The sequence below is a fragment of the Rhinopithecus bieti genome, unplaced genomic scaffold, assembly GCF_001698545.2.
Source record: "Rhinopithecus bieti isolate Rb0 unplaced genomic scaffold, ASM169854v2 scaffold_22599, whole genome shotgun sequence".
NCBI lineage: Eukaryota > Metazoa > Chordata > Mammalia > Primates > Cercopithecidae > Rhinopithecus > Rhinopithecus bieti.
In genome coordinates this window covers 48,064-62,910 of record NW_016810618.1, presented here as the reverse complement: position 1 = coordinate 62,910, position 14,847 = coordinate 48,064, and positions in this window count along the sequence as shown.

Here is a 14,847-nt window from a genome sequence, read left to right as displayed (position 1 = left end):
TTGTCATTTAAACTATAAACTAAATGTCTTCCAAAGTTAGCTTTGCCTAAGCTCAGGAATGATTAAGGGAAAGGCAAGATGGAGGGTGGGTTAAATCATATCTCTTTTACTGTCATAATTTTCTCCCTGATATAATTTGCAAAGGTAGTTTTAAACCCTGCTTTGGGTTCCATAGCACCTTACTCTTAAGGTGTTGGCTACAGAGATGGGAAAAGGCTGATGATCACTCTAGTTTCTTCCTGTTGACAAGAGGCATAGTTGGGGGTTGAGGTGGGTTATTCACAAGGGAAATAAAAATAAAACCACTTTGCAGCTGTCTGCATGTACTCATGGGGTTCCCAGTTAGCATTCCTAGGCTTATGTGACAAAGATGTTAATATCCTTATCAACAGTTTTAGCACAGCACTTAAATGAACTGCAGACTAGTCCTGAAACTAGATCGGCTCACTTAAACAGCTGTTTCCCATATCAGGAGACAGCATCTCAGATGGTCTTGACTTCTGTCTGTGATGAAGGCAAATTGATTTTTAATAAGAGGCATTTCTATAGAGACACAAGAAAAATGAAGTTTAATGTTGTGCACAATTTTCCAGATGTTAGACTCAAGGAACCTTTAGTTATAGAGAAGGAAGGCACTGGCGATCTGACATATTCTTCTCACCTGTATAACAAGGAATAAGCTCAGCTTGCAGGGCCTCAGGAAACAGGTAGTAGCAGTTTCATCGAATTTAAGTCATAAAAAATGGAAGAAAAATTTGAAAGCAATAATTTGGGACTTGTAGCCCAGAAAGATTCAGAATTCAGTTCAAATTTCAGAAAATTATGTAAACTCAGGAACGATGAACAAGACTAGAATCTAACAACAGGTGTATTATAGTTTTTTTTCTGAAACCTAATTTTTCTCCTTCCAGTCACTAGTTTTACTAAACACAAATCATAGTAGGACAAAATTACTTGCAAAATAAGTGTTAGTCTTATTATACTTGACCTGAATATTTGCTTAAAGTCATAAACGCAAGTATTTGCCATGTAAGCTCTTTTTTAAAAATGGCTTTGCTGGAGCTTTATTACATAAAGAATCTCAGATTAGACTTTCTAAAGTCATGAGCCTAGCCATGAATTTCACTGTGCTCACAAATATCTGTACAAATTGGGAGTATGCTTCACGTCTAGGTCTCAAGATAACTTAAGGCTCACAGGCCTGTCAGAAAGTTACATTCCTTACTTACCACAGGTCAGGAACCCTCTACAGGAATTGCATGGACAAGGTATGATGTCAGTTTTTCCAAGGGCATTTTATTGGCTCCATAAATCAACTTTTATTCCTTAAAGCAGTCTGATAGTATGCCATTCCAGTCAAAGCCTTGGTAAAATTAACCAGTGTCTCCAATGGTGTCCTGTTACAAAAGAAAACAGATTCTTAATGAAGTTATGCAAATACCTATACTGTCATAAATTAGGTATATTTACAAATAGTTTTCAAATTCTGGAGAAATCAGAAAGAAATATGCTCCATATTTTGATCGCAGAAATGTATTTTACCCAATTTTTTATATTTACATATAACTCAAAAGAGAAAAGGTTTTCTGGACTTTGAAAAACAAACAAAAAAATTTAGCAATGTTTCAAACAAAAGGTTATGAAGGGATTATGTTGGTTTTCCATTAGTTCAATCCAGATAATTAACTCCTGTTCTGCTTAATATTTAGAAACATTTCAGCTCCCATGAGAGTCCTGGGAGTTTTTTTAAAATTATATTCTAATGTTGCAGTCTCTAAAGTCATCAGAAACCTGCCTGCAAGAGCACCTATCAGAGTCCTATAGCTGATGAGAAAAGTGCCTTTTGGAAAGGACAAATGTAAAACAATTGTGGATGATGAAAATCTGAGAACAGCCACAGTTAAGGTCTGGACATCTTTGTGGCACACAGTAATTTAACATAACACTCTTAATTATTACTGTTAACATGTACGGAGACCTATCAGAATTATAGGAATCTTATACAATTTGGGAACACACACCAATAACATATTTATACAAATATAGCCCAAAGAAAGTCAAACATTATTTTATACTCTACATTGCTTCCTGTGTGATTTTTATATACCAAATAAGCCAAATACATCTCTTTTCAACTTGAGGATATCTAATATATAAAAGGCTAACCAGAACATTTTTTAAAGCTTAATTTAGAATTTGACTTTGGAAAGTTTGTCAAATATCAAAGTTTTAAACACATTATATTACAAAATAAAATCCCAGGTCACTTTACTCACTGATAGAGGGGAGACTCAGCTTTTCAAACAGGACCAATAAAGACAGCATAAGGCAAACTGAATCTTCCTCCTCTCTCTGCTCTCCTTTATTTCCTGTCATTTATTCAAAAGGTAAACAAAAGTCTTTTATTATCTTTTAGTATTACACAAAGATCTTGTTCAAAAGAGAAAGTCAAAATTTACTTTGACATTAGTGGTACTATTAACGTTAAACAAAATTCTTAATAAAACTTCATAAACAAATATATCATATCTTAGTTTGAATATGAGGTAGAATTTCCATAAACCTTTTTATAATATTTTATAATTTTCTGTTAAACAGCAGATCAGCTATCTAAGAACACCTTGTTAATCAGACACATGAGCCCATATTTGAGGCTTGCATCAGTGCGCTTTTATTTCAATGTTCAACCTATGGTAAAACTAGATCATTCCCTTTAAATCTTAGCCAACTAGCTCATACTCACAGAACTTCCTTTATAAGATCCTCTTTCACAAATCATTTACAACTTGCCTAAACCTTCAGGTTTGTCCCATTACTTTTTTTTTTTGGACAGGACAGTCCTTAAAATCCTCAGAACTAAACAAAGTTATGTTCTCTTTAACAATATTTTTGCGCTTTCTTATTTCCTTTTACCAAAAACATTCTACTTTCCTTACACACGTTGCATGTGAAACTGTTTCTTCAGTAGTCTCAAGTGCATGTTACAATGCCAACTTTCAGCAACTTTTATTTTGGTTGAGGAACCTTGTAAATAAGCAATTTTTAACCATGTATCAGCTTGCAGAGCCCAGTACAAGAACAGAGTTGTAATGTCTGACTCTTCCCAATGTAGTTTAGCAAACCTGGCTAACTCTGCATGTCCCCAGACCTTACCTAGAATATATGACTCTACAACAGACAAGTCAAACAATTAGAAAAAAGTGATAGAAGTACTTTATGTCCTTAAAATTCTAACAAAGACAGCATTCAACCTGCCTAATTTGGACCAAATGTCTAAATGTTGAAGACATTTTTATTTTACTTTACCAATAGTCTTTAAACTGTCTTTATTTTCTAAAGATTGTTAGAGTCACATGACCTAAAGGCATGAAAGTTTATATTTTTTCTGGCAATATATTTGTTTTAAGTTCTTATTTTTCTTTAAGCCAATTAATTACAGTTGTTTCATATAAACATCACACACACAACACATAAACATACACAGAAACACATCTGGTAGTGTGATAAAAAATATATTAGTTATAAGAGAAAAGAGGAATAGACAGGAGAAAACTGAGAATCAAGGTAGAATTTCATCAAATGGGAAGTTTGCAGAGGGAGAGCAGGGGCTTTAAAACAATAGCTGTAAAGGCAACCTCCTATGTGAAATAAGTAAGCCTTAACTAATGGTATTGAGAGGTGACAATGTTCTGGCGGCTCTCACTCACTCTCAGCACCTCCATGGCCTAGGCGTCAACTCTGGCCATGCTTGAGGAGTCTTTCAGCCCGCCACGGCACTGTGGGCGCCCCTCTCTGGGTTGGCCCAGGCTGGAGCTGGCTCCCTCTGCTTGTGGAGAGGTGTGGAGGGAGAGGCATGGGCAGGAATCGGGGCTGCCGCGGGGCTCATGAACCAGCACAAGTTCTGGGTGGGCATAGGCTCGGCAGGTCCTGCACTGGGAGTGGCCAGCAGGCGCTGCTGGCCCTGGGCAGTGAGGGGCTTAGCATGGGCCAGCAGCTGCAGAGGGTGCGCAGGGTCCCCCAGCACTGCCAGCCCGCCAGTGCTGCACTTGAATTCTCACGGGGCCTCAGTAGCCTCCCCACGGGGCAGGGCTTGGGACCTGCAGCCCACCATGCCTGACCCTCCTCCCACCCCCGCTGTGGGCTCCTGCATGGCCTGAGCCTCCCCAAGGAGCGCTGCCCCCCTGTGCCGTGGCGCCAGGTCCCATCCACCACCCTAGGGCTGAGGAGTAAGGGTGCACAGCACAGTACTGGTGGGCACCTCCGCCTGTGGCCCTGGTGCAGCATCCACTAGGTGAAGCCAACTGGGCTCCTGGGTCTAGTGGGGACTTGGAGAACCTTTATGTCTAGCTAAGGGATTGTAAATACACCAATCTTTTTTTTTTTTTTTGTAAATACCCTGTGTCTAGCTCAAGGTTTGTAAATACACCAATCAGTACTCTGTATCTAGCTAACCTAGTGGGGACTTGGAGAACTTTTCTGTCTAGCACTCTATCTAGCGAAAGGATTGCAAATGCACCAATCAGCACTGTGTCTAGCTCAGGGTTTGNCTAACCTAGTGGGGACTTGGAGAACTTTTCTGTCTAGCACTCTATCTAGCGAAAGGATTGCAAATGCACCAATCAGCACTGTGTCTAGCTCAGGGTTTGTAAATACACCAATTGGTACTCTGTATGTAGCTAACCTAGTGGGGTCTTGGAGAACTTTTCTGTCTAGCACTCTGTGTCTAGCTAAAGGATTGTAAAGCACCAATCAGCACTCTGTGTCTAGCTTAGGGATTATAAATGCATCAATCAGCTCTCTGTAAAATGGACCAATCAGCAGGATGTGGGTGGGGTCAGATAAGGGAATAAAAGCAGGCTGTCCCAGCCAGCTGCAACCTGGGTGGCCTTCCACACAGTGGAAGATTTGTTCTTAGCTCTTTAGGGTAAATCTTGCTGCTGTTCACTCTTTGGGTCCACATCACCTTAAGAGCTGTAACACTCACCCCTAAGGTCTGCAGCTTCACTCCTGAAGCCAGGGAGACCATGAACCCACTGGGAAGAATGAAGAACTCCAGATGCGCCGCCTTTAAGAGCTGTAACACTCACTGCAAATGTCTGCAACTTCACTCCTGAAGTCAGCGAGACGGCAAACTCACCAGAAGGAAGAAACTGTGGACACGTGAACATCCGAAGAAAGAAAATTCCGGACACACCAACTTTAAGAACTGTAACACTCACCGTGAGGGTCCCTGACTTCATTCTTGAAGTCAGCTGGACCAAGAACCCACCAATTCTGGATACAGTATCACTTAACCACAGATGCATAAGATATCTTCAAAAGAATTATAAGCAATTTTTACAAGATCTAGAATCTCCACAAATGTTGCAAACTCAGAAGCTATTCATGAAAGGGAAAATAATCAAGAAATGACAAAAGTCCCAAAAGTATCAATCCACAAAGGGTTGCTTCCAAAGCCAAAAATTGAGTTCAGGCCATCATTGTGAATGGGCAAAGCCTTAGCAACTGATCTATAGCATACAGTGACTGCAATTCCCTTTCCTAGAAGCAGTCTAGAACATTTTCAAGCTTGCAAAGGATCTACCCTGCTCAAGAGAACTTTCTAAGTCCAGCCATGTTGTTATTATGCATCCCTCTTTTAATTTAACCTTTTCTATTTGTTAAGAATTAGAGATCTCTAAAATCCCTTTTCTTTCACTGATGTACTTAGTCCAATAGCGACTCAGTCCAAAAGCCTGTAAAACTCTAGATAGCAATTTCTCAGGTTTTTAGCATATAATCATATAAGGTATTTCTAGAAAGGCGACAGAAGAGGCATCTCTATGATCTCCCAGAATTCACTCTCGGAAATGGGCTTAAGATAGCAAAAGATGACAAAGGCCCTATGGGGCAATACTTACCCAATATCTTAATATGTTTGAGATGAAGAGTGTGCTCACTCCTCTCAGACTGCCAGTCCTCTCAGACTGGCTTCCTGAAATGAACCCCCAAATCTCTGCCTTCTGAATGATGGAGACCAAAAGATCGTACCCCCATGTGGTCACAAAGTAATGCTCTCAAGAGCATAAAGGAAGAGAAGGGAACCCTCATTTGGTTTTCATTTTAGGGATGCACAGCAAAGTTTGTAACCAGTCTGCCAGAATGGCTTGAATAGCCAGCTTATAGGGGTCCTAAGCCCACATTTTATACTGTGTTAACCCTCTTTATGACAGAACAACACAAAAAGACAAATTTATAGCACAAAGTACACCAAATTTGCTACAGCCTAAGACTAGCCTCACAAATCCATTTTTCTATTAATCAAAACCCTGCAGAGGAGACAGCAAATTTTATCATTTATTCAACTGGTTTGTACAGAGAGAAAGAGAGGCCAGAAGCCTGACTGATTAAAAAAAAAAGTTCTTACTCTTTTGCCAGCATGCCAGGTTTATGGCTTCCCTTTCCCTGCGCGGCCCTGGAGATCCTGTTTGCCTTAACATAGCTTTAGGGGCAAAGCTGCAATACAAAGGAAAATCACCTTATTCTATCTCATGAAACCATATGCAAAAGCCTTTTGATTTTGCAAGATACCACCCAATGGGCTGCTTATGGGAACCGAATAAATATTATCCATTCCAGCTGAAGAACATAATGTAACAAAACAGACACAAAAGTTCTCTGAGTTAGTCCTGCTGAACTTAATCAACAATTCTTTCAGAGATCCCCTCCACATATAAAAACACACACAACAAAGATAAAACAAAAAAGGCAGAGGGGACTTCCAAAGCTAGTTCCCTAACCAAGAATTTCCAAGTGTATTCCTCCAAACTAAATTCCTGTTCTCCATCTGAGTAATCTTCTCAAGGTCTCCCCAGTTGAGGAGAAATCTCCTGAAGCAAGGCACCTCCTACTATTCAGGGAGAGCTAATCAAGACCCCCAAAGGAGTTGAATGCATCAGGAGAAAGAAAATGTTGGCAGCTCCTAGAATACCCGCCAGACCAGTCTAAAGTTGTCTTAGATGGCCTTTAGTTAAATGTGCAGCTGTGAGAGCTCATCTCCAGGTCTGTCACACTGGCAGGGGACTGAAAAACCACAAGCAACTGTGATGGTGGGTCCCTGACAAGACTCCAAATTTAAGTGCTTACTTTTCACTTATAAATAGTGAAAATTTTACTTTCACTTTTAAATGGTGGTTTCGGGAAGAACCACCCGCCAGGTTCTTTCTGACTGCTGCATAAATAAAGACCATAGCCTTGCAGTAAAGAAAGATTTTCATTGATGCAAGGCCAGCCATACCACATGGGCAATAGAGTTATTACTCAAATCAGTCTTATCTCAGGCTTATAGGTTAAGGGTTTTTCAAAGGCAGTTGTGGGAAAGGGATGGGTGATGGATGCTTAGTTTCAATAAGGACTCAATTCAAAAGCCAGATAATGGGTGATTACTGCTAACTGGTGGGGATAGAAATGAAATCATAGGGGATGGAAGCTGTCCTCTTGAGCTAAGTCCCTCCCAGGTAGAGTCACAGGAACAATCGGTCCAGGTGGATCCATGGGGGACTGGCTTGCAAAAAACCTGAAAAGATACCTCAAAAGGCCAATCTATAGTAGTGAAGTTGCACAGGTGGTGACCAGTCTACACGTTAGCTCCTGCTAGCCTGATGACCTTTCATTAGCTTTCCAAAGGTGACTGAGTTTTGGGGAAGATCTATTGTCATTTAAACTATAAACTAAATGTCTTCCAAAGTTAGCTTTGCCTAAGCTCAGGAATGATTAAGGGAAAGGCAAGATGGAGGGTGGGTTAAATCATATCTCTTTTACTGTCATAATTTTCTCACTGATATAATTTGCAAACGCAGTTTTAGGAGCAAAGGGAAGAGTTAAGAGGCTGTTGCAATAATCTGTGCAAGAAATGGTGGTGGCTCGGATAAGGGTGGTGGAGTAGGAGGTGCTGAGAAGTGCTGAGATTTTTGGATATGTTTTGATAGAGTTACGACTAGATTTGCTAAAATATAGAATGTAGGTGGCGGACAGAAATCAAGGATGACTCCACAGTTGTTGGCTTAAGCCTTGAAACATTAAATTACTACTAACTGGAATGGGGAAATCTTCACGAGGACCAAGTTTTGCAGATGTCAAGTTTGAAATGCAGATAAACTTCCATGTAGAGTTGCTGAGTAGCTAGCTGAATAAATGACTGGCCTTGTGATAGAATTAAGATTAATCATCACATAAACACAGTGTATATTCATGAGATTATATAAGATCACTAAGGGAGTGGGTGTAGATAAAGAAGTAAAATGCTGAATCCTAAACTGATTCAATATTTAGTGGCCTTAACATGGAAGCTAACACGATTGTTATGACTCAGTAAATGACACCTCTCTCCTGTCCTCTTACGTCTTCCTCGGTCCTCTGTTCTTTTCGGTCTTCTGATTGGACTTAGGCCATAGATGACGAGGCCCCCAAATAGGCCAGAAGCGTCAGAATAGAGAAAGACGACCTATATACTATAGGTTATATATATTTTTTTTTTTTTTTTTTTTTTTTTTGTTTGACAGGGTATCCCTGTCACCCAGGCTGGAGTGCAGTGGCGCGATCTCGGCTCACTGCAAGCTCCACCTCACGGGTTCATGCCGTTCTCCTGCCTCAGCCTCCCCAGTAACTGGGACTACAGGTGCCCGCCACCATGCCTAACTATTTTTTTTGTTGTTGTTTGTTTGTTTTAGTATAGACGGGGTTTCACCATGTTAGCCAGGAGGGTCTCGATCTCCTGACTTCGTGATCTGCCCGCCTCGGCCTCCCAAAGTGCTGGAATTACAAGTGTGAGCCAACCACACCCAGACAATTTTTAAAAAATTATAATCAAGTAACACTACTATCAGTGTGTTTAATAAGTAGAGAATTCTTTATAGATCCACGAAGTCCAGGGCTGAAGAGGTTGCTCAGAAATGTAATTCGGCACCCTGACTCTTTTTTCCTTCTGTTCGTCATCATTTGTTCATGTGTTTGTCTCTTCATCAATACAAAGTAACGACTGCAATCCCAGGTATTGTTCACAATACAGGTTAGAAGAAGCAAATATAGAAAAAGGACAAAGAAAAGAAGAGCCAAGCCGGTCAAGTCTGTTTACTTTAAAAACATTTCCTGGAAACATTACTCAGAGATTTCTGTAGTTTCTGAAAGAATAGCTGCAAGAGTCTGGAAATGTATGTTAGCTTTTCATATTCTATAGCAGGGGTCAGCACACATTCAAGGCAAAGGCCAAAGAGTACTGAAGACTTTGGGACCATATGACCTTTCTCCCAAATACTTACCTTTGCCATTGTAGTGGGGAAACAGCCATAGACAATATGTAAATGAATGACTATGGTTTTGTTTTAATAAACTTTATCTACAAAAATAGGAAAGATTCCAATTTGATCTGTGGGTTTTGGTTTGCTGACCCCTGCTCTATGGAAGTGTGATAAATGGGAAAAGGGCCAGTGTGTGGCTTTGAGGGTAGGTATTTTATAATTATAGTAGGTATGTTCTAGGCAGCTCCTATTAAGTAACACTGATTATCCCAGAAAACTGTAGAGGGAGAAGCATAATGGACAGCTTCACCATTTAATACCACTGTGAACTCGGCAAGTCACTTATTCTTCCGATGTCAAGTTTTCTCATGTATAAAACAGAGACATTAAAACCTGCCTCACCTACCTCTACAGAAGAGTGGGAGAATTAAATGAAATAATGTGAAATACAATGAAAATGCTTTGAAAACTCTCTGATATTCGCAAGTAATACGGTACTTCAGACTTGGCACAAAATGCATTCTATAAAATACATTGAGCTTTTCTTTCCTCTTTTTTAAAGTGTCTTTTGATATAATTACAAAATGAAATATAGCACACTGCAAGAAGCAAGAAGGTAAAGTGTTACCTTTGTAGCCTAACCCTGCTGAGACAAGTGATGAGAGGAAAATGAACTCCCAGATATGAATTAATAGAAGATCTAAGAGAGATAGGATTAGTTATACAAAAGTTAGAAAAATAAATCTCATGATGGATAGTTCAGACAAAACACAACTCTAACAATGCAATGATTACATTGTGGTAGCAAGAAAAATGCTTTATATAGTGTCTTTATGTAAGCCAACCTTTTTGACTCCTCATTTGCTATTAAAAATACTATTTAATAAATTTCTGTAGATAGACATATTTGCTGTGTAACATTGAGACTTTTATTTTATTAATTACATAAGCTATGTGGAACATAGATCCAAGGGCCCTCAGTTATGGTCCTCAATTTATCCCTATATACTAGTATACTCTGAAATTCAGGGCAAGTTATTTAACTTACCTGGGACTCAATTTCTCCATCTATGGAACATGGAAATTAAACTAGGTATCATAAGATAATCTAGTTTTTCAATTATTTGTTTCTACTTGAGAAAATATAACTTACCTAGTGGTATATATTACATTCTTATATTCATCCAAGTAGCATAATAAGTTATTAAGAAATAACTAATAGATTTATAACACTGTTTGGAGTGCATATTTCTTCTGCTCAAACACCACACAAACAGCAACACTGACCTTTCAATGGAAAATGAGTATGGCAGTTGATATGCTAACCTGTAGTTAAAATGAAATTGGAATATGATAGAGCATGAATAATAACATACTCACCTGCACTAAGGGAACCCTTTGTATTACAGGAAAAAAAGAAAATTTAATATATATTTTATCTTTATAGAGTTAGTGAGTACAAGTGAAGCTTGCNTCCGCCCACCTCAGCCTCCCAAAGTGCTGGGATTACAGGCATGAGCCACCACTCCCGGTCCTAAGTGCAGATTTCTTACGTGCATGTGTTGTCTAGTGGTGGAGTACAGGCTCAGAAAAAAAATTATTAGACATTGATTTTGAATTTTATTCTAGTATTTACACTTCCAAAATGCATTAACTTGTCAAGTGGAAATCAGGAACATTTATCTGCCTACTGATGAATGAGCAGAGAAAATCTGGTACCTATAAAGCATCCAGATAAGAAAATAGGTAGAAAGCATGCAGTTGCTTTGCATTCAGAATTGTAACAGGCACTTTCATAAACTTCTCATGAGCTCATTTAGCCTGCTTTTTATTGGTTCTGTCCATACAACTTTCAGGACTATATTTTTTTATTTTTATTATTATTATTTTTTTGGTAGTTAAAAGTGTTGGGCTCTGTGGCAAGTTTGAATCCCACCTCTATTACATTGACAGTTGTGTTACCTAAGACATATTGTTTACCATGATCTTTCTGTAACTGAATTGCCTCATATATAAAGTAGGGAGAAGTTGTAAGAGAATAATGGGTGATGTGAGACCTAAAGAGTGTCTTCCACATTGTAAATATTCAGTGATTTTAGTCACTAACTTAATTATAACCTTCCTTTCCATTAATTATCTTCTTTTATGCTTGGGAACTCTAACATGCACAATGATGGACTTTCGAAAATTTGGCCTCACAGTTCCTTGAACACCTACTAGTAAATTTTACTTATACTCTACTCAAATTATCCATAGGCACATTAGAACTGCTGACACAATCTTATTTGCATGTTAAAAAATTTATTCTCCCTCGATGGAAAGAAGACTTGCAGATTATGGACATGAAAGATAAAAAATCAATTATAAGTCTGTTATAGTAAATCAGAGATGACAGTTTTTACGCTTGTTCAGTCATAATGAAGTTGTAGAGAAATAGTAGAGATCAGACTAGATTTTTCAAGTAAAACTCACCTCCCACTTGCCCCAAAGAGGGAAAACAACACAGGATTTTTTTTTTTTTTTTTTTTTCCATTCATGTTAGGTGTCCATTATAGCCCAGTAGTTCTGGTGTATAGGCCATCCTTATTCGAGGACCAAAGCTAATATTACTTTTCACAGTAGCTGGAGGAAGTAAGACACTGGAGGATATCATAGTGTGTTAAGTACTTTGGTCCAGAAATGATGTGCATTCTTCCACCTACACCTCACAGGCTGAAACTCATCACCCAGCCCCATCCTCCAGACAGAATTCAGGAAGTACAGCTACCTTGTGTCCAGAAGTTGAGCTGAAGAATGAGGATATTTTTCAACAGCACAAATAATGGTCACATCTGTCTTCATTGTCACCAAAAACTTGGTTGATCCTCTTTTTTACAGGGATCTCCCATTAATCACAGTAATTTATTCCTGCAAATTAGAGGTTTATGTGTGAAAATACTAACAGGTAGCCTATTTCTTAATAATTTAAATGAAAAAAATTCCTAATGAGTTACACATCAGTCAAATATTTACAACCAATATATTACTCTTAAAAATGCAATAAAGAATACACATTATGAAATATTGCCTCAGTATGTAAATTGCTTACATTTTTGGTTCTTAACTACCAAACAATTAATATGGTTGTTAACAAGCAGTTCTTTTGCATTCAGTAAGTTTTCTTCCATTAATATAGCTTTTCTCAATAATTTTATAACCTTTTATACAAATTTCTTTATTGTTTGGAGGACTTATTTTACTATTTTAGACAAGTACTGTGGAAATATAAAAAGTAATGTGGCAAGATGTTCAACACAAGTACAAAGTCACAGAATATTTTAATTGACAATGACACTGTGATGTGTTTCATATAAGAATGGTATTTCTTTTGTTGATACTCTACAAGTTTTCAAAATATCTACATATGATTTAGAAGTTCTGTCAAATGTATTTGTTATGTAACCTGAGACTTTCACATATACCATTTTTGCTAAAATATTGCTATTGAGTTTTGAATTTTTTTAGATAAATATTGGTCAAAATTTACATTAAGAAATATATAAGTTCTACTAAGTTTAGATATAAAAGCAGAAAATGCTCTATCAAGAAAATATTAATGGAGAAGATGTTCCATAAGGTATAACTGTTTACTTCTTCTGTTTCCCTGGGAGGGGGAACACAAAGTCCCAAGCAATCTTAGTATCTAACTAAAATCCAGGAATCTAGGTAATGTGATAGTCTCTAAATGAAGTTTGGATGTGATTCCTATTGACTTAAGTGTTATGATCCCCTCCCCCTACCAAATATTCCATAGTGAAGCAGACACAAGACAACCACAATGACCATTTTGATATGGGAAGAACAGGAAATATAATGGTCATTGTTCAGCAGCAATTCTGAAATCCAGCTGTGTGGAATTTATGAGGTGCTTTTAAACTGGATGTGTATTCCTTGATTAGACCCTAATTTCACTTCCTGGGATTAGCAAGCCAGTACTGTACCTTGTTCTCCCTCATCCATGGGATTGACCTTTGGGAGTTCTTTAACTTTCTATTATCCTTCTTCTTTTCACTTAAAGAGGGGATTTGAGAATTTGTCTTCTCTGGAGGCTGTGCAGGATTTTTTTTTTTATAGCCTTGTTTTACATCTTTAGAATATTGAAGTCATTTTATGTTTTTTAGTCCAGAGAGATGGATTACTTAGTGGCACTATAGACTCAAAAGGTTCATTGCCCATTGCCCTACGTACAAGATAAATCAATACACCAAGACATCAGGTTGCAGCAGAGAAAGAGGTTTAATTGTAAGGCTGCCAAACAAAGAGACAGGAGGAAACGTGAAGGCTGTCTTCTCCAGGAGTTTGGGGTAGGATTTTTAAAGGTTTTGGAGTGGGCTGATGTGTGGAGATTGTTGATTGGTTGAAGAGTGCAGGATGCAGTCATGAGACATGGAGAAGAAGAAACTGCATTCTCATGCTGATTTGATTCTCATGTGGGGTTTTTCGGTTGGCATCAGCTGTTCTACTGGAATTCAGGATTCTTAAAAGTCTTAGGATTCTAACTTCAGAGATCCTACCTATAAGAACAATGGACATGCAAATGGTCGATATCTAGTGACTTTGACTTTGGTTTCAAGGAAGTGGGTAAAATTGCAGCCTGATTAATGTGTACTTGTAACTATATTTCTGTGCAGAATTCTTGTTTACCCTGCGATGACAGTTTCAGAACAACCCCTTAAAGATTCAAGTCTTTTGTGTGTGTGTGTGTGTGTGTGTGTGTGTGTGTGATAACTTCTGGTTATCAAACCTACTCTTTTTAATGGTAAGACTCTCCCTTTAGATTTAATTTTGGGTACCTTATTCCTGCCAGGTTTCTGTAGAACAGCCTCACCTTCAGTCTCATTTCCTTGCACTATTTGTTCAACTGAAAGGATTGACTGAGTTTCATCTTAAACTACCATATAGTATTAACAGGGAGTGTGGTAGTCACACTCCTGACTTTACTGTGAATCTGAGTTTTGATTGACCTTTGCTGATCAAATCATTTCTCAATTTTGTTTTTTAATGTTTGTGGTTAAAAATGTGTTTCAACCCTACACACCCCTAAAATTCTAAACAATGCCATCATATTGTTGCATGAAAACCATTGAATTATTTTCAAAGCTCATCTCTTTCCTATAGTACCATTACAAATGTAACCATCACACATTCTCTTTGTTAAACTTGCTCAACTTTTGACCTAAAGCTACAGGTTCACTGGGATATTTTCTCTCTTTCGTGGTATCACAAGTGACAGTTTTATGTTTCACTGTTGCATAATACAAATTGCCATTCTTACAGCCTCCAGTAAGAGTTCCCTTGCTGTTTACTGCCCAGACTTAAAGTAAATACTATGCATTTTATTGTCATTGTTACAGCAGTACCAATTTCAGGTAATCAATATTTATATTGAAGATAAACTAGGAAAGGAAAGAGAAAGAAAGAGAGAGAGGAAGGAAGGAAGGAAGGAAGGAAGGAAGGAAGGAAGGAAGGAAGGAAGGAAGGAAGGAAAACCTGAAATATATTGGTTTTTAACAAGAAGGTTTTTTGTTTGTTT